Here is a 27,051-nt window from a genome sequence, read left to right as displayed (position 1 = left end):
CAGAATATTAACCACATATGGAACCCATGGCCACAAGATACTGTTGAGGCCAAATGTCTAGTAGAATTGATATTAATAGCCACTGCTCCCCTGCTGCCAAATTTCCTGACCTGTGGGGAGCCCTGCAGGCCAGATCTGATGGGTATATGGGTCACATCTAGCCCCTGCTTTAAAAAATATCTAAAAATATATTACAACCTATCCTAAAAATATTATTTCACATAAAAATGGCTGTCATGGTTATAGGAAATACTACATCAATGCAAATGCAAGGGATAGTGTCCTGAGACAATATTTCTATTAAGATGTGGTGCCCAACAGTGAAACAATGTGAGAACTCCTGTGTTAATCAAGATGCATAGTAAATATATGTACATCTATATACAATAAATCAGGGGTGCCAGAGATATAGCTCATGGTGCCACATCATCTGATCCCTTTCCGTATGCCAGATCCAGCACATGTGGCACCTGCTCCAGGATGTGAGTTGCATGTGATGCCTGTTCCAACCAGTTTGGGATGGGTGCCATATACAGGATGGGTCTTAGAGTAAGCACTGCATGCAGTGCAGCCCCAGACTAGCTACAGTGAGTTCTGGATCCAGCAAGTGGGGAAGGGGAAGGGAAATGGGAAGGAGGGGTGGGGAGGGAAGGGAAGGGACTCTGTGGGTCGGTCCCCTGCATAACAGATCTGCTCGCTGTAACTGGTTGGAGACTGTGCGACTTGCAGCACCCACTCCAGCTAGTCTGGGACCCATGCTGCACATGGCATCTGCCCTGGACTGGCTGGAATGGGTGCTATGTGTGGTGTAGTTCTGGACTGGTTACAGCAAGCACCGTGGGCACTGGATTCAGTGTTTGGAAGGGAGAGGTGGCAGTGTGGGCCTAATCCAGTCCACAGGGCCAACCCTGAGACATGCATCCGTCCTCTGTACCTGTTCCATGCCACCCAATGGGCTTGCAGTGAATCATTACATCATTGAAGAGCTACTAAAATAATAATATGCATTAAATGACTGTTCAAAGTTATCTGTAGAGATGCCTATTAATGTTTCACACTCTACATAGCTGAATGGTTTCTCAGTAGAAGCTGCAATTTTAATAATCCTTCTTATAGTTGAGAATTCAGATTTCATTTGACTGCGTGAGAATAGCAGGGACTTTAAAGGCTGTTATAGGCAAGTTCTAGTGTTTAAATTTGGGGTTAACAGTAGGTTACTACTAAATTATACTTAAAAAAACTCCCTACCATTAGGAAATGATACAAACGTTTACTTTTTTAATTCAGCCAGAAAAATTCTGTATTCTTTTCTATCGGACAGTACTTGGGACTTATTCAGGACTTCATTAGCTCTCAAGATGGCAGCCTTCTCTGAGCTTACTGTGTTTATTGTATTTAACTGATTGGTTTTTAATAATTTCCTTTTCTTTGTTATTAAATGTACAGATTTAAATCTCTTCTATTACACTGGAATTTCTGATCTGGATTTTTGAGAATATTAACAAATAAGACTTTTTTCAGAAAAATTATTACATGAACTGGGAATCATATATGAAAGAATGATTTATGGAGAGGAGATTTAACTTTAACTTCAATATGGGAGGGGACACTGGTTGCACAAAGTAAAAGCAATAACCTTGAGCAGCTCTGCATGGTGTGAGCTGACAAGTTTCAGTGCGTTGTAGCACTTGACAAAATTATCTCACTGCCATCTTAGGAATAGAAGTGTGTACAGAGGTAAACATTGGAAATATAACACCTCTCATTCAGAAAACTTGTGAAGTGGAATTGAAGATGTTGTACACATCACACATTTGGTTTCAAGTGGTTTCAGGGTGATTCAACAGAAAATATAATACAACTGCTTAGTTACTATACAAATTTGTGTCTTCAGAGAATTTTACAGATACTTAGACCGGGGCTTTCAAAGTGAACTAATGCATTAGGCATTTAAATTCCTTTCTATTACAATGCGTTTTAATTACTTAATTCCCTTAGGCTCTTTTGAAAACTACAATCCAAATTAATTCCTGTAGTACCCTTGTAATGATGGAAAATATATAAAAACAATACATCTGGCCACTCATTTTCTGCATTTCACCTTCTAAAATGGGTTCTCTTTCCCTCAGCCCAATTTCACCTTGTGCTGTTCTTAGTGTTACGTTATAACCTGGTGTTTGTGGTAATCAACAGCTTTGACATGAAGATATCACAAAAATCAACATTATGACTTCTTTGAAGGTCTAGATAGCAGCTGCTAGAGAGATTAAGTTTGAACACAATTATCTTTAAAATTTAACAAAAACAACAAAATAGAAACGCCAAAGTTTATTGCTATACTATTAGAAACTAAAATGAAAGATCCATGTTAAGGGGGCCGGCCAAAGCAAAAGTCCTCTGGCTAATGGTCGAATGGAAACATGAAAGGTTTATCCTGAATAAGGTGGTACATCAGGCCAATAAGTTTAAGACATGCCAGTTTATTTAGCCAGCAGCACACAAGGAAGATGCAACTGGAATTACATTCCTGGTTAACAGCAGATGATGAAATCCATTGCTACTCCTGTGGATACAGCCGCAGAATAAGAGGGATTTTTATAGTCCTGTGGTGGTCAAACAAATCAAAAGCTTCTTGTGTGGACTTCTGAACTTTAACTGGGGAACTTCTAATGAGGAGTCTGCAAACTACCACATATAATTACTGATTTCCTCTCCTATGACTACACAATGCTCAAAAGGATGGAAATTTCTTGAACATAGGCTTACTGTTGCTAGGTTTATGAAAAAAAAGGCTGCTTACTTTGTTGTGGGGAACCACTTCAGTTCCCTGCTACAACATCCTGCAGTCCTAACTGCTATGTCACCCAGCTATGATGAAATCACTTCCTCTCTCACCTTATGGGGCTGTAGCTAATCCTTGGTAAGATCCTATAACAACCATTCTTACACCACTGTAAGATATCCATGAACAACACAGTGGCTTAACCACTACATCTGTGGGAAAAGAAATGAGTGATATAGATAAATCTGTGGTGTGAGGAATGTCCCAGGCTAGAAACTGCAGGACCAACAATCAGAACTACTGCCTACAAGAGCCGGACTGCAGATTTTGTCTCCAGGCAGTACTTGCTGTGTGCATGTGCCACTGAAAAGTAAGACTGGAAAAAAGGCCAAAACACATCTCTTAAATACAGACTGCTATGTTTCTTTGATGTTGCAGATGTGCCTGGTACACCAAAGGCCTCTCTAGTAACTGATTCCTTTCCTACTCGCTGCCAATCTCTTAACAAAAAGAGAACCCCCCAAAAGAAGAAATTCTCATTTAATATTCAGGATCAAATAGAACCTCCCACTAAGGAAAAATGGTTCCCAGTCATGGTATGTTTTCACATGTGTCAGTTTTTGCATGTGAAAGGGGTATTAGAATTTGAATCAAATAGACCATCAGCTCTGGAAGGGTACAGGATATGCATTTGGTCTAACAAAAAAGTTTCCTCAAGTTGTTTCCTGAATTACACCAGTACCATAAACACTTTCTTTTTTTTTTTGGACTAAAACTCCATTAATTTACATTAGACTCTCTCATGTTATACTGTACCAGGAGATCCTCCCTCCAATTTAACACCAGCCTCCATTTTCTCCCTTCAAACAATTTAATCAAATATGTTAGAAGATACTGCATCTTTTACCATACAAGAACAGCCTCTCCATGTCCTCCTTCCTCAAAAGCTCTCCCTCTTAGTCTAAATCTAATATGAAAACCTCTTTTCTTCTTTGCCTATTCCATTTAATTTTGTGTCAAGTGTGTGATTCTAAGTTCTTCTCTTTCTGAAACAAAATACTCTATAACATGCCTCCCTTTCAAACTTCCTATCTAGATCCTACACACCACTCACTATCATTTCAACATAGACAATATAAAAATTAACTCTAATAATGAACGTATCTTCTTGGTGAAAGCTCTTCTTTTAAAATATGCTTTCCCAAATTATCATATCTTGGTCAAGAACTTCACCCTTACTAGTCTGTATTTCTAACTCCTACACTTTAAACTCATCTGTTTCTGCTCACTTTTTGTGTTCACTAAAACTCCAGTTCTGGTTCCTACCTACAGATTTTGTTGCAGTTAAATTAGTACTTGACAAAGACTGAAAGGAAGCATATGTATAAGGATACAGAGAGAAGTACTCTGGATTTTAGTTGGTGAAAGACTTTGTGTGTCAACTTTGTAACGGTCCTGTGCTGGGTAATGATCCCTACCTGAAGGTGGACTGATGTGGCATCACTATACCTCACAGGTCAATTTGAAAACCACTGACATCATATTTCACTGTATAAAACATTTTAGCAGTAGGGGATCCAGGAATGAGACAAGGGGTGTGTTGCTCCCTTTCACTATACTCCCTTTAGCTATACTGAGCATGTGCAGTGAACTCCTGAGTTCACTCACTGTTTGGTCAGTGCAGTTCCTACTGAAGCTCCTGCTTTTGGGTAGCTCCAGAGCCTAGGGGCAGAAAGAAGCAGCATTTACCCTTCTCCTCCCTTGCCCTTCCAGCTCAATTCAGCAGCAGGGGAAAGAAGGGGTTGAATGGCAGTGGCAACGCTCACACCCTGTACTCTGGGCAGACCCTGTGGCAAAAGACAGCTGCATTGCACCTTCTCTGCATCTGCCACTGCATTTCAGTGTACAGTTTGAATGGAAGGTAACACCGAGTTGCACTGTACCATGATCAGTAGCATAACTAGGGGTGGGCAAGTGAGGCGTAAGTACTGGTGTGCTGATTTAGACAGTCAGTTCCTGGGGCCCAAGATGCCAAAATTCCTAGTCACATCTCTGCCATACACAGCATTTTTTCCCTAAATACTTTGTGCAGGATGATCAGCATCTTGAGGAATCTTTTACTTGGTGAAGATCCAATTTAGGGGCTGACCTGCCTGTCAGTGGTAGCCTGCAAGGATCTATAAATAGTTAATCTGTATGTTTGTTGTTAGGGTTTCTGTAAATAGTTCCTGGACAGTGTCTGGCTGATAGCCAGCCAGATGTGGGTTACTGGGCAATGTCAGGTCAGTGGCCAATCAGATGCATGTTGCTGGGCTGCAAAGGGAGCCACCTGGACATAAAAAATGGTAGAGGGGTAGAGATAAGAGAGAGTAGATAGGACTCACTTTCCTCTGATGAATCCATAAGAGTCCATCAGGCTCCCCAGCACCATGAGGTAAGCCCACTTCAATTGCAAGGGAGCTAAGTGTGCTGTCAAACAATAGTATAACTGTGCGTTATCTTTCATTTCTCTTGTACTTTTACTCGCCTAATAAAATGGGTTTGAAAGAAAGACCTGTGTCCCAGAGTACTATGCAATCTCTGAAGAGTACAATCTCTTAACTTCCAAAATATCAGGCAACACTTAGCATGGTTATGAACTCAAATTTCATTTATAGGGGCAGCCCATCCCGTCTCTCCAGCTAGAGCTGCTACAAAGAGTAGAGGGAGCAAGAGAGACACTAGAAACTACACATTCACTGCGTTCACTCATGCTAGTTAGTACTGTGGTCATTTTTTCCTGTGTGATACACAAAGGGGTACTCATCAAACCTATTCCCCTACCACAGAGAACAGCAGAAACAATGACATCATTGACTACTTATTTACTCATTTTTGAGTAGTAAAGTTTTTGGCTCTGCTATCCAGCCTAAGGAAGCTTTATCAATCCCTTAACATACAACTTAAAAAAAATCAGATTAAGTAAATGATAATATAATATCTGTACTTGTAACACATGGGTATGTGGTAGAGACAGTATGTCAATCTCTGTGTGTGCAGAAGGAGTTATCTTTGCATGTTGCTCTCTGCTTCATTTCTTTTAGTTCAAGTTGAATATTTAACTGAACAGCTGTCCAAAAGCAATGCTCTGTGTAAACCTTCTTCCTCAATACTGCTGCAAGGATAATGGAGAGACTGAGATACTGGGATTCAGTGGAAATTGTGGATATTCAGCACCTTTAAAAATCATCTTTGTAAAGGACCCATGTGAAACCCACCATGCTGTTTCTGATGAAGCAATATGCAGAAAGCAACCTCCTAAGCAAATGCCCCCAGCATCTTCCTATTGAAATTCTCTGGGGAAGGAGAGCACAAGGCCTATGTTAATCCCTCCCTCACTAATTATTTTTCTGCAGGGATAATTCAAGTGTGAAGCCTTGCATAACTACCTCTCATGATTTTGTTGCAGAGTTCCAGAGGACTAAGGAAATTGATTTAGGTGAGCTATAGCCACACTTACAACATTTGAGGTCCTGAAGGCATGTATCTTACAAAAGAGACATTATAAATAGCCTTGCTTCCTTTTAGGTATATTACCTGCAGAGATCCTATTATGGGCTGGCCTAACTATGAAGAGGCTAATATTCTCAGATGAAGCCAATTGGAAAGTCCTTCCAAGTTACCAGCAGGTTAGACTGCTAGAACTGCTGTGCTTTGTGTGCTCCCTTGTGTTTTTCTTTGATTGGATACCACTATAAAGACTGAGATACAAAATTTATCCCAAACCAAATTGTAAGTTTTGGATTTCCTGTAATTCTGTATCCATATTTAATGGGTTAGCACACGTTCTTTCAGTTCCCATATGCTCATTTCAGAGTTGCCCAAAGCAGTGTTTAGAATTTACCAAATGTCTACACGAGACGTTTACTGCACCGTAGCCTAATAACACTGTGCAGTAGCGTGTCAGTCAAAAACCGTGCTAATATGCTACTGCACAGTGTTACTAGGCTATGGTGCAGTAAGCATCACAAAAAAAAGCGTGCCATGTTACTGTGCAGTAAATGTATTTACTGCTCATTTTGTTTGTACTTCATTAAGCAAGTACTAAGCTAAATGTACTTACTTCTCATTATGTGTAGATGTGCCCACTGATCAGCATTTCCCTCTCTTACAGATATTTTTTTTTTTTTTACAAGAGTCTGAATCAACCTGGTCCCACCTTTAAAGTAATAAAGGCTGCATTTTTACTAGCATCTGTTCTAAAAGAAACTGCAGTCTTGATCATTGCTAACTATTGTGAGAGGTGGAAGGTATGTTGGTTCTTCAGTTTCTGAACACCACATCTAAGCATTCCAGGAAGAAAGGCTGGGTAGGTGTTTTGCCTTATTTCTGAGACCTCTGAACAAGGGATGGAGTCTGAGAATGTTTACCACAGTATTGTATCTTTCAGTTATACTACCTGGGTGGCTTGTGATTCAAAGCTTTAAAGGAAGATTAAAAAGACATAGCATTCTGTTATGATGGCCTAAATAAATACTGGATTTCACACTGTAAAGAACCTTGAGATTCATCTACTGAAACCAATCTGAAAATGACAATAATTATAAGAAGTTATTCATTTCATATTTAGGATAAGAATCATATATTTGGTTACATTGCTCTTCACAGAAATAGCATATAAAATCATTCATAACGTAGCCTTAAAGTACATGACTGAATGTCTCTCACTTCATGAATGTGTCCTGCAGTTATAGTTGGAAAGGACAAGTCTGCTCTCATTTCTAAGTTATTTGCAAGACAGGGGATCATCTAGTGTTCAGTTTTCTAGTACGGAAGTAATACTAGGCACCCTTGCTAAAGGATGTCCCAAAAGCAGGCAAGTCTCATTGATTTAAATTGGCCCTAGCCTTTAGTGTTTTAAGTTAAATCATGTCATTACATTTTTTTTCTTTATCTGATCTGTCCTTCCCACTGGACATGGTCTATAAATTCATAACACTAGATGAAACAATACAATAAAACCTGAAGGTAAAGTTGGTAATATATATATATTTGTATTATGAGAAAGTATTTAAAAGAATACTGCAATTAGTTAAAATATGCAAGTCAAAAGACAGAAGATTGAGAAACAAGATTAGACTGATAAACCCACAAAACACTTGAAGGCAAAGGTAACCAAATAACTTTCATTCTAGTTCCTTAGAGAAGAAATGAAATAAGGTACAGACACTTGAGTTTGGTTAAAAAAAACTCTACTCTGAAAAGAAAAGCTTGCTATCCTATACAGGGATGTCATCTTGAGCTTAGATAGTCTGAAAGAAAACCTCTGACAGAAGTGAATTTTCCATGTTTCTTAATGAGGTGTTAACTCCAGGAATCCCATCCACATCACTATAGGAAAGGACTTTGTGTATGGCATAATAGCATACAGCAGACACATTCCCACTTCAAGATGATGAAACCTGGCTGTGCAAAAGTATTGTGAGGCCTGTCTTTTAGGACGACAGAAGTCCTGTTGCCATTCCTGATTCCCAAGATAAGAACTTCCTGCAAATACTACTAGTGTGGTAAATAAACCTGGCAAAGACATATGAGAAGTTGTTCTTGGTAGTCTCTCCTCAGCTTTAGAACCCCTTCTCCCTCCAGAGGTGAAGTCTGGACATCTTTCAGAAGCAATGTAAATCCTCCCTATTTGGGCAGGCATTTAGCAAACAAAGACAGGTTGAGATATTGTTTATGGGGACTCTGGTTTATGTTCCCTTTTAAGTTGTTTTGCTCTCTGTTATCATTCTCCAATTTTATAAGCCACCCTGAACCCTGGTTGGGAAAGGCAGCATAAAAAATTGAATATAAATATATAACATAGATGGAAGTTTTATTGATTTAAATATGAAAACAACAAGCAATTCATAGAATCATAGGGTTGGAAAAATTAGGGTTGGAAGGGACCTCAGGAGGTCATCTAGTCCAAATGATGCTCAAAGCAGGACCATCTCCAGCTAGAGCATCCCAGGCAAGGCTTTGTTTAGTTGGGTCTTAAAAACCTCCAAGGATGGAGATTCCACCACTTCTCTGGGTAACCTGTTCCAGTGTTTTACTACCCCCTTAATGAGAAAGTTTTTCCTAATATGTAACTTAAACTTCCCTTGCTGCAACTTGAAACCATTGCACTTTTCAATAAGGCCAGTTCCCTCAGCTTCACCTCATAAGTTATGTGTCCCAGCCCCTGAACCATTTTTGCTGCCTTCCACTGGACTCTCTCCAATTTGTCCATATCCTTTCTGTAGTGGAGAGCCCAAACTGGACACCATATTGAATAGAGGGGAATAATTCCTTTCATCTGCTGGCAACACTCCTACCAATGCAGCCCAGTATGCCATTAGCCTTCTTGGAAACAAGGGCACACTGCTGACTCATATTCAGCTTATTGTCTACTGTAACCCCCAGGTCTTTCCTGCAGAGCCACTGCCCAGCCAGTCAGCCGCCAGCCTGTACCAGTACATAAGATTGTTCTGTCCTAAGTGCAGGACTTTGCCATTATCCTTTCTATTGTTATCATCCCAGCAACCCAGTGTCTTCTCTATTGTTATTCTGATATTCAATTTATTTGACATATTCATATTTTCAGTTTTCAACACATTCTAGGATGCTGCCTTTAATGTTCAGAGAAACCAACCCATTAAAGATTAGAAGGGCCAGTTCAAACTTCTCAGTCACCAAATTTTGTTCGTCTGCAAAAGTCCAGAGCATAATTTTTTAGCAGTGGTACATTCCATAGCCATAGAATACATACAAATCTCACTACTATGTTCTTGTAAGAATTCTCATCCTAAAAGACTATAACATAGTTATAATTAACTATAATGCTAACTTCACCCTCAAGTATTCTTTTCTTTTCTTTTATTATTTCTTTTACATTTAAAATGGCCTTCCAGGGATGAATCCTATTTCTGATAAAATAATGAGTAGAATTTACTTAGATAAACTGTATCAAGTAGCATTAAGATGCTGGACAAACTGGTGTTACTTGTAACATGCACCATATGAGATGCAAATACTGCAGCTTCTGTTCCTGTCTGAAACTGATGACTGCAAGATTATGGCATCTCATCAGGAAAAGTTTTGCTGGTTTGGGGCTTTTGTTCCCTTACTACTGCAAACTGTTCAAATATATGTGTTATAGATCTTCTACTGATAGCATGACTATTCTTGTCTTTAGGAAAGGAAGAGAAACTGCTAAATTCAGGGATTCAAAATACACTTGTCAAGGCAAACTAACTAGCATAAAAATAATTAGTAATATGTGAGAAAAATTTTCTTCAGTCTCATTTACCTAATGTGGGTTTTCTAGAGTTTGTGAACTCTAGTAATAAAAAAGGGATGGAAGGCAATTTGTGTCCAGATGATGAAGTGTTTTGCCAACTGAGTGAAAGGTGAGAAGTAGAGCTTAAAGTGTCAAAGAGAAGTAGAAAGGTACAGTTCATCTGTCTGCAGGCTCCAACAGTAGGTAGCATTTGCAAATGTGAAAAGCCATCACAGACCTTTGCTGAAAGTATATCCACAAGTCTGCACTAATACCCAAATTGAATAAAATACTTACCAATGTATCACTATTTAATTCACAGGAACTTTTTTGCTCATTTGTGTGGGTTGTACACTCACCCAGCTGGTTTAGAAGACAGCTGCTGTCTACTGATCATGTGTATTATGGATATAGACACACTGTATATTTAGCTCTTTCAAAAGGGCAGCAGCTTTTACATCCCAATTATTAAGTGTGGACAAGCTGGGAATGATACAAATTCATGCTTTAGCTTTAATACTAGATGAAGCAGTATTAAACTTGAAGAGGCTTTGGTACATCTGTATCAGTCCCAGCTTGTCCATACATAACAATTACAACGTTACAGCTAGTGCTCTTTTGAAAAGGGTCCAACTGTATGTTTATCTATACCCTTTATTCGCATAAATGCTTCATGGACCAAGAATGAAGCTCCACTGTCCTAGGCACTGTACGTAAGAGGCAGCCCTTGCCCTCAAAAGTTTATGATCTAAAGAGATAAACAAAAGTGTATGATCTAACCAGATGCAGCATGGGAGAAGAAATGTGACACAAGCAGAGTGAACAATGTAACGGAAGCAAACATGTTAGTTTCCCCATAACTGGGTGGGCTCACTTAGGAGGAGAAAGCTAAAAGTGATAGGAAGGGGAAGGAGGGTGAAAGGGACAGAGGAAGAGACACAGAAATGCAGGTCTGGAGTGAAGCATAAGTATACAGACTGTAAGGGAGGTAAAAGGCTGGAACAGCTAGTCAAATCAGAACAAGGCAGACAAAAAGTCCAGTCAAACTAAAGAAAGTTCTCTGAATGCCTAAGGTCCCTGATTTTGCTGCTTCAGTAGTTGTTTCTAGTGGCTAGATTTCCTCATTGGTTCCCCCCTGCAACTTTTATTCAAGACCATTTGAGGTGGGGTAGAAGAAGGAGATATACAGCTTAGGTTTTAGTGCCCCTAGTGTCTGTGACAGGTCTGGGTCACCCATCCCTGCACCTCCCAGTCTGGGTGCCATTCTACACCCTTTTCTCACAGTGTAGCAGCCCCTGCTCTCACAACTTCTCCAGATGTTCCTCCAGTTAGATTTTCTGACCGGGTGTAGTCTTAAAGATAGGCTTAAGATGTATTTGTTTTCCATACATTACCAAGAGACACCAGATGTATTGTTGTTAGGTTGAGATACAGTGTGGGAAAGATACAAAAACAGAAATATGCACTGTAAGAACATGGACACTAGTGCAGACAACCAAAACTGTAATTCCTATGGAAGTCCAACATTAGGCCATTTCTTTAGTTTTAAAACTATTTTTGTCAGAGAAGTCACACAGCAAGTTGCAACCTACAGCAGAATATTACTTGCAAGTTATGCCCACCTGCTTTAAAACCAAACATGAATAGGTGAATAGCTTGCAGACCTTTACATGTGATAGCACTAGTTAATGTTTTTAAAACATTTTCAAACGTAGATATATTGCAACACTGTTCCTATACCAATAAACAACTAATTATCTTCTTTCACCCAGAAAAGAACATCAGGATTTTGTATTTTAAAAGATATCAGCAAGTTTCAATAAGCTATCAACACCTACATACTCAGAACTTTTTTTTAGACATACTTTTTTGTTGCTATATGACCCAGCACTTCAATAGTCTTTGCCTGCAGTTTCAAAGAGTCTTTAGTAGTATACCCCCACTCCATGAGTTGTTCTTGGCAAAGAAAGTTATGAATAGATACAAATTCCTAGATTCTAAAGTGATGTGAACTGCTCAATGTCATCTCGACACAGGCTGTCTGCAATAGCCCAGAGCCCAGTTCTGTATATATTCATGAGCATGTCTGTGTGTCTGCATGATATATAAGCAGTGTTGATGGCAACATTATTTTAAAAAAATACACAAAACTACTTGTTTGTAGTTTAGTTCTGGCAGATTAATTTTCAAAGTTTGCTGTATAAAGAAAAAAAGAACCATTTCATCTTCTGTCTCTTTCTCTGACTTGCTTTCATCCTTCAATCTGACCAAAAACCTTCGTGATAATTATTTTAGGGAGGAGCACAAGAGACTCTTCCTAGACAACTGCAGGAGGAGTTTTGCTAAAGCTGAACTAAATTAATATTAGGAATTTTTTGTACAGCCAATTATTAGGTTTGGCATCTGCTAAAGCCAGTGCTTCCCCATGTACAACATACAAACACACAAACATGAAATTCCTGTCTGCCTACACAAACCCTGTGGGTGGTCCACAGATTTAAAATCCCTGTCCATCTACACAGTCCCTGTGTCTGGTCTACAGGCAAAATTCCTATCACTGTACATACAGCAGCATATGTTCAGTACACAGAGTCGAAGAATTCCTACGCTGCTCCTGGCACATGGTACATGAACAAAGAGTATTACTACACAGCAATGTTTTTTCTTTTTACAAGTATTGATTGCTTTTTTTTCTTATTAAGCCTTCATGACAATTTGGATGATGGTGCCAACCTGCAAGAACTTGTGCCACTCTGATCTTTTTCCTCTTTATGATCTGCTTTGCTTTCTGTTCTCTGTCCTATCAGCCAATGTGTGGCCTCCCCCTTCCCCAATCTGCTGTAACATCCACACAGGCTGCCTTTGCCACTTGTGGCACATGTGCCACAAGTTGGCCACCCATGCTCTAAAGTACCTACATTTCAGTCAGTGCTTCTGTTGCTAAATTATTTAAAATCAGGTACTCTTCTTCATTCTACAACATATTGCCCTTTCACATCAGTACAAAGCCCTGGGTCAAAAGGCACTCTAGAAAAGGCATTGTACAGTGGTCCTATATCTCAATTGTAAAGGTCACACAGAAAAAGGAGGTCCTTGGAGCAAGAGGTGAAAAGCGAGACTGATCATGCAGTTTTATGTCTTTGCTGTTCTATGGTTAATGATATCTTCAGTCCATGGTCAGTAAGCCCGTTCAAATGATGTGGCAAATCAGGCAGCTGTGCCAGAAGCAGAGGAAGAGGTATGGATGAAGGAGCAAAAGTAGAGAGGCAGAAAACGTTTACTGATTTATTCACAGCTGGAAAACTTGAGAGGGATCAGAAAAGCCAAAAGATTTATTTAAGTCCCATAATAGCATAAAAGGCAGCAAGCTGACAATGGGAAGGACACACTGGGCATGTCTACATGTGCACATTTAATGCGCATTAGCCTAATTTAAGGTGCATTAAGGGTGCACGTCTATATGTATGCACCCTTAACGTGCCTTTAAAATGGTGATTTTAGGCTATTTGAGCCTAAATTTGATACCTGCATAAAGCAGGTATCAAATTTAGGTGCAAATAGCTAAGTTGTATCAATGCACGTGTAGACGCACTATTGAGCATTAAGGCTGTGTCAATGGATGCACACCGTATTAACATGCATTAGCGCATCTGCACATGCACTAATGTGACTTAGCTATTTGTCCCTAAATTTAATGCACCTCAATGCACATTAGCACGTCCATGTGTAGATGCACACCTAAATTACCTTAATGCGCCTTAAGCAAAGGTGCATTAAGTTTGGCATGCATAAATACACATGTAGACATGCCCACTGGGTTTGATACTTGTGGAGGGTGGAGAGGAGGAAAGAAAGCATTATCTCAACATTCTGAAGAAGTATTTTTAAACACGTGGAAATGAGGAGAAAGAAAGAACAGATGGACAATAAGACACTGGTTTTAGCCCCATATCTCCCAAACTGTTAAACCAGTCAAACTGAACTCATTCAAACCTGATGTGCATCTTTGTGAGATACAAGAGAGGCTTGAAGGGTGAACTAAAAGGAAAAATGTATTAAAAAAAATAAAAGTACATTACTTACAGCTTCTGCAGAGCAAGTAAACCTCTGCAGTCATCCACATTTTAAACAACATATACATATATGTTGTCATAATGGTTATTAAATTGCCTCTATTATTTTTTTACCAGCATTAATGTCAGCGGTTGGCAGAAATTTGGTTGAATTGGGGCACAAATGGTGAAATTCAATACTGTAAATTCTACACTCCCAAATAAGCAGAAAAAACAGCTTAGCAGTATTTGTGTTGTAAAAGTAAGGTGGATACCTATGTTACTCATGACTTAAACCTTATGAAGAATGTGACCAGGTCAGATGGGTTAGTTCCTTTTGTTCCTTTTACCCAGGAAGTTGCAGGCAAACATTTGCCTGAAATGTAGCATGGGTTGACAGAAAAATATCTGTATGAAGACACTAGAAGAGATATGGTTAGTGGCAGGCAGAAAGAAAGGGGACAAAGGACAAAAAGCCAGACCTAAAAATGGGTTAGGCACCTACCACATATTTAGGTTCCTGAGCTGCCTTTTAAATCAATGGGAGTGTAGGCACCTGCATATCTTTTTGGATATGGCCTTATGTTCTGTCACTAATTATATTCTGATTAAACAAAACCCTGACAGAATGACTACTCTTCAGAGTGGATTGAAAGTACAAGGCCATTACACTTCCTCAGAATTGCAATCAGAATGACACCATAAATCTGAACTTTCTTCTAGATTATTAACGTTTTAAAAGTTAAGCAATTTGGGTCATTTTCCCTACATACGAAATACACCCTTAGAATTGAGTTTTTGTGACCATATAATAGTTAGGACATGCAACTAACATAAAAGAGAGAAGCCTTTTGAAGTTCAAGTTTTAAACTTGTTTGTTTTAAGAATAACTGTGGTCCACTTCTTGAAAGCATTCTTTGGTGCTGAAAAGACTTTAGGGAATAAGTCCTTCTCTACACATTTATGACATTTAAGGCAAAGAGGAAAATGTTCTCTCTCTTGATATACCTAGATTTGAGAATTTGTATCTCAAGCCCAGGAGATCCACTCAGGGCCAGCAGAGTACAGATACTGCTATACTTCTGTTCTAGTGGTAAAATTTCAGAACTTCCAACCTGCAAGCACATAGAGAAGTATGATCTTAAGCCTCCCAAATAAAGGGAGGAAGCACCAACAGAATCTCTACCAGCATCAATTCTCCACTGCTTTCCAGGCCATGGGCACAGGTGACAAAAGAATCTTCCATCTTCACACAAGAGGCAGGCAGCAGAAGCTCACCGGGGGATGGGCGGACAACCACCAGAGCAAACTCAACAAGCATCAACCATAAAACCAGCAGGTTAGGATGCTCAAGGGAACCCACCTCCACCTGAACCCAGGAACAGAGCTTCTCCATGAGTACAAGTAAGCCTAGGGCCTCCAGCGGCACATCTACCTGCCTGTACTCTAACGCTAGGAGTTTGGGGAATAAACAGGAGGAACTGGTCCTTCTGCTAAACAAAAATTACCATAATCTCATAGGGATCACGGACTCCTCCTATGACTGGACTACTGGTATAAATGGCTATAACCTGTACAGGAAAGATCGTGCTGAAAAACGGGGCGGGGATGTACCTCTCCATGTGAAGGAGAGCTACACATCCCTACAAGCTGAGATTGGCACCCAAGAAGGATGACTGGAGACCCTTTGGGTTAGAATATGAGGGGAACATAGTGAAGGGGATACAATGGTAGGAGTCTACTACAGACCTCCAAACCAGGAACAAGTGCTTGACTAAGAATTCGCCAGGGAACTGGCCAAGGCTGCATGCTCTCGGTGCATGGTCATCATGGGAGACTTAAACTTCCAGGACATCTCATGGGATGAGCACTTGGCCAAATCTGATCAGTCACAAAGCTTCCTTACATGTGTGGATGAGCTCTATCTGCCTCAAGAAGATTATGGGCCAACAAGAGGCAAGGCACTGCTGGACCTGGTACTGGCCAAAGGGGATGATCTAATCAGCGACATAAGGATCGAAGGGAAGCTGGGTGACAGTGACCACGAGCTGATCACTTTCACCACTCATCACAAAGCTGGCAAGTCAGCCAGCAATGCAGCAGTCCTTGACTTTAGGAAAGCTGACTTTCATAAGCTCAGGATACTTGTTCTTGAGGCCCTGAGAGGCCATCATTTCACAGAGAGGGGAGTTTAGGATGAGTGGGTGCTTCTTAAGGAAGCGATCCTAGAAGCACAAGGGAAGTCCATCCTAACCCATAGGTAAGGTGGTAAAAGGGCTCAACAACCCCCTTGGCTCAACAGGAAACTCATGGATCTCCTATGTCTAAAAAGAGAGGTGTATAAAGGATGGAAGACAGGAAACACCACTAAGGAGGAGTAAGCTGTACTGGCCCACACCTGCAGGGAGTGAACTAGAAAAGCCAAGGCTGTAACTGAACTCCACCTGGCAACATGAATCAAGGACAATAAAAAAATCCTTCTTCAGATATGTGGGGAGTCTAAAGAAAAACAAGGGCAACATTGGACCCCTGCTAAACCAGCTGGGGCAGCTGACTAGCGACACCCAGGAAAAAATTTGCTTAATGATTACTTTGCATCTGTTTTTCACCAGCCCAAAGGGACCACCCTGGCTAACATGACGTGGGATGACCAGGGTGGGGATGAATATATGCCCACCATTGATGTGGATCTTGTGAGGGGGCATCTTGAGAGGCTAGACCCTCATAAATCAGCTGGTCCATATAGGTCATGCCCAAGAATGCTAAAGGAACTGGCAGACATCATAGTGCAGCCAGTGGCAAGGATATTTGAGAACTTGTGGCGCTCAGGTGAAGTATCTGAAGTTTGGAGGAGGACCAATGTGGTGCCCATCTTCAAGAAAGGGAGGAAAGAAAACCTGGGAAACTACAGGCCAATCAGTTTGACCTCAATCCCTGGGAAGATTTTGGAAAAAATGATCAAAAAACCCCATTCTTGACAAGCTAACAGAAGGCAACATTCTGAGGGATAACCAGCACGGGTTTGTTGCAGGTCTTGCTTGACCAATCTCATTTCCTTCTATGACCAGGTGACAGATCACCTGGACAAAAGGGAAGAGGCTGATGTTATATATTTGGACTTTAAAAAGGCCTTTGACTTGGTATCCCATGATGTCTTCATGGAAAAATTGGGCAACTGTGGCCTTGACTAGTCCGCAGTCTTATGGCTGGGGAACTGGCTCCAAGGTCGACTCAGAGTGGTAGTTGACAGAACCGAATCAACATGGCACTTGGTGACTTGGTGACCCCCAAGGCTCCATTCTCAGACCTGTACTCTTTAATGTCTTCATAAACAATCTGGACACTGGTGTCAATAGCGGACTGGCCAAGTTCACTGATGACACCAAACTTTAGGGAAGAGTGTCCACACTTGAGGATAGGCTGGTGATCCAGGCCGACCTCAATAGGCTTGCAAGGCGGGTGAATGAAAACCTGATGGCTTTCAATATGGATAAATGCAAGGTGCTTCACGTCGGGAATAAAAACACACATCACACTTATAGGCTTGGCAATGCTACACTCACTAGCACCACGACTGAAAGGGACTTAGGGGTCATGATAGACCACAAAATGAATATGAGCCACCAATGCAATACTGCAGCTGACAAAGCGAATACAACTCTGGCTTGCATCTACCGATGCATCTCAAGCAAGATTCAGGATATCGTTCTCCTGCTGTACTCAGCCTTGGTGAAGCTGCAGCTGGAGTACTGCGTGCAATTCTGGGCTCCACGACTTAGGAAGGACATGGAGAAGCTCAAAAGAGTCCAGAAAAGAGCCATGCACATGATCAGAGGGCAAGAGAACAGGCCTTATAAAGAGAGACTGCGAGCTATGGGACTCTTCAGCCTGGAGAAGCACAGGCTCAGGGGTGACATGGTGGCAGCCTATAAGTACATAAGGAGTGTGCATCAGGACCTGGATAACACCTGTTCACCAGAGCACCCCAGGGGATGACAAGGTCCAATAGTCACAAAATCCTGCAAGACTGTTTTAGGCGGGACATAAGGAAAAACTTCTTTACTGTCCGAACCCCCAAGGTCTGTTACAGACTCCCCCCAGAGGTGGTGCAAGCACCTACTCTGGATGTTTATCTTGCTGGGATCCTTGGACCCTAGCTGACTTCCTGCCCCTTGGGCAGGAGGCTGGACCCGATGATATTAGGAGGTCCCTTCCAGTCCTAATGTCTATGAGATCTTCACACACCCCTGAACAATAATCTTATCTTTCTGTTTGGATCTATGGCCACTAATTGCATTTTCCTGCAAAAACTCAGGCATTATCAATACAAATATCAACACAGTGAAACCAAAACCAAGCTAGTTATAAAAACTGATTGTTGGAAAGATTAAAAGATTTATCTCCCTGAGGCTCAACCTGTCAAAGGAGAACAAACAGGAAGGCATCATCTATGGAGAAGAATCATATCAGATAAAAGTTGAAAGCTGGGCAAAAGTTGGCACATCTATAGTTTCATCAGTTATACTGCCCAGCACACAATTTCCTCCTCTTCTAAACAGCTGTTTCTGAACATCTTCAGGCATGTTATGTATTCCCTGGTGAACTACATTGTTGAAGTGGGAAATTTTAACTTTAACTTGCCTGGTGGCAGCAATTCCCAACATAGTAGAAACAAAATCCATGATGCAGAGCAAATCAACCTTTTCTTAATTACATGAGGTTTGGTGGCTTTTATTACCCACAGTGATGATGGGCAAAACACTCAGAGAGCTTTGGGGTTTAACATACGACTGTTCAATAAAGCAGCCATGATTTTTTAAATCCCACAAGTTTTTCCTGGAAGAATTCATGTTTAAAGAAAAATGGATGAATACTTTCCAAATACCTATGCAACACTTCTTCGTTTTAATGGCCTCATGAATATATCAGAATCCTTTGTCAGCTACTGCAATAACTCCTTTGAAATATGGTAGTAGATGTCTAACAATCTTGCAAGTTTTGTTCCTAGACTGATCAGAAAAAAAAAACTAGACTGCACCACAGATTCACAGAAGAAAAATGAAAATGTAAGAAAAACAGGATGACTGCAGCTGCTTTTTCACCATTGTACAATTTTGGGAACCTGCACTATAATCCAACTGGCTTTCTGTTGTAGGGAAAGCTGGAGAGCGAGAAGCAGTTACAGGCCGATCCCAGCAAGAGAGAAAGACATCAAATATTGCTGGGCTCCTGGCTGCAGGAAAAAGGAAATTTCCATGGCAAAAAACAGTGTTCTCTGGTGGATTGACAAATGTCAAATTCTCTGAAAGCTGAATAATGGACTTTTTGATGGAGATGAATGGAGGTAATTCAGAGTGTTAAGATCTATTGTTTAAGCCTGTCTGCAAATTCAGGCAGGTTTCACTGCATTGGTTTACACTTCCAAGGGGAGTACTACAACCTTGGAACAGGAGAAAAAAGAGAAGTGGTTGTGACTTTTGGGATCAGGAACTGTAGATTGAAGACTCCTGCTCTAATGCGTTTACCTATGTTTAATACAATCAATTGTTGATCAAATATATAATAGTGCAGTGATTTTTCACAAGGACAACAACAGAATATGGCTCATTGAGATGGTTCTGCCCTGGAAAGGAACAGGTCCTAGATTCTAACTTGGTCTCTTGGTTCCCGGGAGGCAGAAACATCCCACTGCTCTCCATCTATTTTATCCACCACCTACAAGATGCAAAATGCAGTGGTTCAGCTTCAGAAGGAGCTTTTGGGGCTAAAATTTGGAAAGGTCCTCTCTTTTTCTTGTGTCTAATACCTAGTGTTATTCAGCTACAACTCTGACTTACACATGTACAATTGGGGATATGTGTGTACGCACACGCATGAATGAAGCTGTGTGCGGGGGGAGAGGGGGGGGGCAGGGGGTACGCGGAGGTATGTAGCTGTGAACCTGCCTGGCCACTACATAACCTATGGAGCATGCTGTTCAGTATACATGCATATGCTCACATGTCCACTCTGTAAGAGAAGGTAAGTCAAATTGCAAACTGTGTATAAATGCCCAAAACACCATTTATGCAGCTGGGTAAGTGCCATTTCAGTGCATAAAAGGTAAGACAATTCCACCTTGGTTCTTATGAGTTATAAAAAAAAGGCTCTTCTACAAGACGTATATTCAGTTTCTTTTTCTCTCAACTGTGAATGATGCTGCTTATCTAACCCTGTAAAAGTTTGCTTTGTCATCCACACGAGTGAAAAATGCTATAAGAGTGGAACTGGATTGTGTATTTTTATTATTATATATATATATCTCAGAAGAAATAAAATGTTATTACTTTAAGCAACAGCTGGGGATGAATATTAATTTATAAAAGGAAATGGAAAAAAACCCCACTGTAATAAGACAAAAGCATTTTTCTTTGGGCTGAGAGAAAATATGGGAAATTATAAACCAAAGAGTGATTGTTAGTAAGTTATAAATACCTGAAAAAGGCTAATAACGCTGCTTTATGATTATATAAAGCCTCAAATCGTGAGTTCTCAAATCGTGTCATATATTTTTATTAAACCTCAGCACTTCAATGAACTAGTGAATCTGCCTCTTTAACGTAAGCTACTGTTTGTCACAACGTTGCAACAGCAGCAGTGGATATGAACATTTGTTCAGGTACAGACAACAGACACAACTGGTTAAAGCTCAGCCAGTCAACAGCAAATTCCTCCAACATTATGTGTAAAGGAATCTGGAGTCAGGTGTAACTAGGATCTAACCTGCAGGTGAGCTAGAGCTGTTATTCAATAACATAAAAGGAAGAAGGGTAATGCTCTAATAAATAAGTAGGGAAAGGCAGCAAGAGAAATGTTAATACCATAGGAAAGTGAACTGCCCCTGCAGAGAAGGCAGCTGACACAGCACTTAATGTTGTTACCATGGAAACTAATGAACCAAAAGTGATGGGGGGAAAAGCCTGGAAAGTATGAGTGAGGGTAGTTTGTTTCTAATCAGTAACTGCTTCTTATGCTGGGCTTCAGGAAGCTGGTGTTCAAGGGTATGGTATAGTTTTGTGCTCTGTGCCTGCTCAGCTGTTGTCAGGTTCTGCGGTTTTCTCCCTGGCATTGCTCCCTGCTTGACACAAACAATTACTGAGAAGCAAAGGTTGGCAAAAGATGCAGTTCTGTGATTGATAATCTGCATGGATTACAGGCCTTCAGCAAAATCCACAGTGCTCAAACTGGACAGCTGGCAATACTTGATAAGAGCCAGTTAGTGGATGTACACTCACTTTATCCAGAACTTTCTTCTGTTCCTATTCCAATAGCTTCCTGAATAGGAGTGTACAAATACAATACCTTCCTTCACTGTCTGTCCACTTATATGACAGCTCTATTATCAGGAGAGTTAAAACCATGCTACAAAAACTGTGTAGCTTAGCATCTAAAATGTCTTTTTCATATGTAAAATGTAACAAATTTAACTCTTGATACAGCTCTGCTTTAGTCAGTGAATTACTCTATGGTCATGGCCTGACCCTTAGGTCATGGCCTAAGATTCTGAACAAAACAGAACGTTTCACCATGGGCATTTACTACCTGAGATGATTTACTTGAGATCAAAGTTAATTGCTGCATAGTAAATGTCACTGTCTACACATGCAGATGCTTACTGCACAGTAATTGGCTCTAAATGCAAGAAAATGTGCTACCTGCAAATCACAGAATCATAGAAAATTAGGGGTAGAAGGGACCTCTGGAGGTCATCTAGTCCAACCCCCTGCTCAGAGCAGGACCACCCCCAACTAGATCATCCCAGTCAAAGCTTTGTCTAGACAGGTCTTGAAAACCTCCGAGGATGGAGATTCTACAACCTCTTTGGATAACCTGTTCCAGTGTTTTAAGACCCTCCTAGTGAGAAAATTCTCCCTAATATCTAACCTAAACTTTCCTTGCTGCAGCTTGAGACCACTGCTCCTTGTTCTGTCATCTGCCATCACTGAGAACAGTTTACCTTTATCCTCTTTCAAACCTCCCTTCAGGTAGTTGAAAGCTGCTATTAAATCTCCTCACAGTCTTTTCTTCTCCAAACTAAATAAGCCCAGTTCCCCCAGTCTTTCCTCATAAGTCACGTACCCCAGCCCCTGAACCATTTTTGTTGCCCCCTGCTGGACTCTCTCCAAGTTGTCCACATCCTTTCTGTAGCGGGGGGCCCAAAACTGGACACAGTACTCCAGATGTGGCCTCAGCAGTGCTGAATAGAGGGGAATAATCACTTCCCTTGAACTATTGCCAACGTATCTACCAATTCAGCCCAGTATGCCATTAGCCTTCTTGGCAGCAAGGGCACACTGCTGGCTCATATCCAGCTTATTGCCCACTGTAACCCCCAGGTCCTTTTCTGCAGAACTGCTGCCCAGCCAGTCCGCTCCCAGCCTGTACCAGTGCATAGGATTGTTCTGTCCTAAGTGCAGGACTTTACACTTGTCCTTGTTGAACCTCATGAGATTTCTTTTGGCCCAGTCCTTCAATCTGTCTAGGTCACACGGAATCACAGCCCTATATTCCAGCATATCTACTACTCCCCACAGCTTGGTGTCATCAGCAAACTTGCTGAGGATGCACTCTATGCCATCTTCCAGGTCACTGATGAAGACATTGAACAAAACTGGCCCCAGGACCAACCCATAGGGCACTCCATTTGATACCAGCTGCCAACTAGACATCAAGCCATTGATGATCCTGATGCTCCAGCCAGTTTTCTATCCACCTTTCAGCCCATTCATCCAGCTTATACTTCCTTTGCTTGTCTTCAAGAATGTTGTGGATGTTCTCCAGTCATCCAGGACCTCTCCTGATCATCATGAGTTTTCAAAGATTATGGCCAGTGGCTCTGCAATCTCATCAGCCAACTCCCTCAGCATTCTCAGGCACATCCCATCCAACCCCATGGACTTATATATGTCCAGCTTTTCTAAATAGTCCCTAACCTGTTCTTTTGCTACTCTTGGCTGCTCACCTCCTCCCCAAACTGTACTGCCTGGTGCAGTAGTCCAGGAGCTGACCATGCCTGTGAAGTCTGAGGCAAAAAAAGGCACTGAACACTTCAGCTTTTCGGCATCCGCTGTCACAAGGTTGCCTCCCACATTCAGTAAGGGACCCACACTTTCCCTGATCCTCCTTTTGCTACCAACACACTTGTAGAAACCCTGCTTGTTACCCTTCAAATCCCTTACTAGCTGCAAATATAGGTAGCAAACTTACTCAAGATTACTTACTGCACAGTTACGCATGCATAGATGCCTGACCAGGAGTACACTTGCTCCCAGTCAGCCAGGCAGCAAGGGGTGGAGATTTCTCCCTGCCCCCAAGAGCTGCGTGCTGCCAGGGCAGGCTCTGCCACTGGAGCCTGGGTAAGGACAATGTCTCACTGTCAGCAGCAGGGAGCTCCCAACCCTGCTCCCAGATTGCAATCGTGGGCCCAGGGCTGGAAGATCCTTCTCTTCCATTGCCAGGTCTGTGGCTGCAGGGCCAGCTCTGCGAGAAAAGAATCTCCCAGTGCCAGCCCCATGACTGTGGAGCTGGCATTGGGAGATAAGGATCTCCCAGCACCTGCGCCGCAACTCCAGTGCTAGTGCTGGGAGAGAAGAATCTCCCAGCCCAGGCCCTGCAACCGCAGGGCTCAGTATGGGAAATAAGTATTTCCAAGCCCGGGTCCCATGACCATGGAGCTCTGGCTGCAAGATAAGACAAGGATCTCCCAGACCCATGCCCTGACCATAAGGCTCAGGCCGGGAGAGAAGGATCTCCCAGCCCTGGCCACATGATTGCAGGGCTGGAGCTGGGAGCTCCCTGCTGCCAGGGCAGGAAAACATTGTCCCCACCTGGGCTCTGGTGGTGGAACCTACCTCGGCAGCAAGCAGCTTCCAGAGGCAGGAAACAATGTCCAAGCCCCTGCCAGGAGACAGCTGTCTCCTGGCCCTGTGCTCCTTGCCAGCCCTTGGGCTAGCACCCAGGGGAAATTTCTGCCCCTGGCTACTGCAGGGGCCCAGTGCAGGGCTGTAGGGAGTAGGAACACTTTACTCTAGAGTAAATGGCTCCTGGATTATTTGCACATGTAGATGCACCCAGTAAATCTATGCCCTAGATCAGCTGTTCTCAACCAGGGTGCCATGGGACATCCCTGCTTGGCTGTTCCTCTGCCCCCACTGCCTAGCCCCTCTTCAAGGTGGTAAGCTCTGTAAAGAAATAGAACAGTTTTTTGACATAGGGTACTGGAGGGGTGCCTGGAGTCTAAAAGGTTCAGAACCACTGCCCTAGATACAGATGAGGCTGTGACTATCTTAAATTGCTTGGGAAACCATGCTGATGCCTGAGAGAATATTTCTCATAATTCTTTATGCTTTGTTTGACAATTTCCTGATAAAGAAAGTGAAAATCGTTTATGCATATGTTGTGGTTTTCGTTGGCTGGAACAGTCATTTGGGAGCCACAAAGAGCTTTCAGTTTTGTCCAATAAATGATGCTTATGTTCATACACAAATTCTCTTCAACTCCTTCTGGCTTTTTTACTGCATAGGTTACATTTCCCCATGCAATACTTCACTTTTAGTAGAAAAAGCACTATGGTGATGTGGAAGGCAGGGATGCACCTTATAAACCACCTGAATCAGAGATACATGAGCAAGAGCTCTGAAATAAAAAGATGGATCCAACTTCCCTGAGCCACTTTACTTTCATGCATAAACATCTATGCAGGAAAGAAAAGATAGTGGCAACAATATATTTGTAGAATTCACACAACCTTTCTATAATCTTTACCTTCTGTGTGCCCTCCTCTGACAGGGCTATATGGAATCAAAGTTTGGGCTTTGGAGCTTTGAAGACACTTTGCCACTTCTTCCATACTCTGATAATCCTCCTTCTCTACTGGCTATGCTACATGGTATAACAGTTAAATGTTACCTTTTTTTAATAGCAAGAATGGCTACTTAACAGTAATTACAATTTGAGAGTTGCCTTTATTCATTCACACTCCCATTAGTGGGAACACAAAGACCCATAAAAATCAGCTATTCTAGAAAATCATTTTGTTCTGGTAATTGTTATTACCAGAGCTGATCTTAAATTAAGACAGACAAGGCAAAGCAGATATTAACGGCAATTCCTAAAAGGTCTGTACTGTTTCCTCAGATATGTTGTTAAAAACCTGCAAGAAGTGTAGAAATTCTGATGTAGGTTGATTGTAGTAAGTGAGGGAACTGCTTGCCTGTCAGCCACTTCTGACCCAGTTTTATAGTCTCTTGTTACAAAGAGAAATGTTTCAACCAGTGGAACTTTACTTTGGAAAAGTTCATAGCAGGAGGAGAGTGTCAGGTGTCAGAGTACTGGGTTTCCATAGTTACCTGTTTCCCTGGAAAACTAATATTTCAAGGGGGGAGGTTATTCGAGAGACTAAAAACTTCATTCTTCCCCCTACTCTGAAGAAACACATTAACTTTAGAAACAATGAAATCTCTGCAGTACCTAAGTTTATGAGGAAAGTCAGCCAAAGCTTTGCGTGAAGGAAATAAAGCAATGCATAAAGGATTTCAGCACTCAGATGCCTATAATAGCATGTAAAGTACTCTATAAGTGCTAAGCATTATTATTAAAGCATAGTGCTAGTGCTCCACAAATGGTTAATTTCTGTGCACCAGAGCTATGGGTAGAAAGCAAAGGTCCACCATTTCACGTTGCTGTGTGTATAACAGAAACAGGGAAGAGGAAATTACAGGAACCCAAAGAAGCATTTTACATACATTAAAATCTTCTCTAAACACAAAAACAGACTGATCATGTAAACTGTATCTTGGACAGCTAAAGGCTTGTAATCTCTCTTCATTACTCACAGGCAGGGATGCTGGGAACTAAAACCTCATCTGCAACCATACAACTCCTCCAAAGTCTATAACTTGCCACAGGATAAGCTTTGGAGATTGCTACAGGCAGAAAGTGCGTATGGACTCCAGCACAGCGTCCTGCTCTTTTTGCAACAACTGAGAGATCAGCAGTCAAACACTACTTAACACTAATACCCAACTAGCCAAAGAAGCATTTAATTTTTAAATAGTACTATTCTGAGAATGTTACTTTGGAAGCTTTACAACTTCAGTGTCATCTTCCTCCACCTGACATCTTCTCCAAAAAGGCCTTGTAACATATATTTTTATATGTTCATGTTGCTCAGCAGGTTTATGCAGTTGTTATACCAACAATGGACCAAATCTCACCCATCTTGCTAATGGAATGAACAAGAGCAGCTTGTTTAGGCAGATGTAAGGGGATATATGTTCACTAGAGCTGTGCAAAGCTTCAGGTGGTGATTTGATTTGGAGGAGATTCAGCCCGATTCAGTAGCCAAATCTCCAAATCCCAAACTGAATCAGGGGACAAATAAAAAGGTCTGAATCGATTCGAAGCTCTCCGAATCTTTGGAAAATATTTGGAGAGCTTCGATGATTCGGATAGTCGCTGCTGGCTGCAGCACAGAGCTGCTGGGAGAGGGGGAAGGGGACCATGGGGGGGTCCCCTGCCAGGCCCCATCCCCTACCTGCTCCCCCAGCCCCCACATGCCTGCCCGGCCCACCCCAGCTCCCAGCCCTTTAAAAAAAAAAAAATGATAAAAACCCTGGGACTCGCCACTCCTGCAGCAGCCTTGGGGCTTCAGGGGGGCTTGTGCAGAGCCCCTCACATGGTGGGGGCAGTGGGAGGCAGCAGGGATCACCCCCGCCAGCAGGAGCAGTAAGTGTGGGGGGGGTTTCTCTTTTTTTTTTTTTTTTTTCTTAAAGGGCCAGAGCTGCTGTGGGTGGGGCAGTCATGGAGGGAGAACTGGGGGAGCAGAGGTGAGGTCAGGAGGCTCATGCAGAAACCCCCCCCACACAGCGTGGAGCAGTTGGGGGCAGCGAGAATCA

General features: G+C 41.8%; 1 protein-coding gene across 9 annotated transcripts in view; it reads right to left on the bottom strand.

Annotated features, from left to right (window-relative positions):
• Positions 1-27,051, bottom strand: part of ERC1 (ELKS/RAB6-interacting/CAST family member 1) — a 490,045-nt gene that overhangs the window by 85,888 nt on the left and 377,106 nt on the right. The gene's annotated exons all lie outside the window — the stretch shown is intronic.

The sequence above is a fragment of the Alligator mississippiensis genome, chromosome 4 (genome assembly GCF_030867095.1).
Source record: "Alligator mississippiensis isolate rAllMis1 chromosome 4, rAllMis1, whole genome shotgun sequence".
Classification (NCBI taxonomy): Eukaryota; Metazoa; Chordata; order Crocodylia; family Alligatoridae; genus Alligator; species Alligator mississippiensis.
Note: the sequence above shows the minus strand (reverse complement) of the source record. Positions and strands in the feature narration are given on the sequence as shown.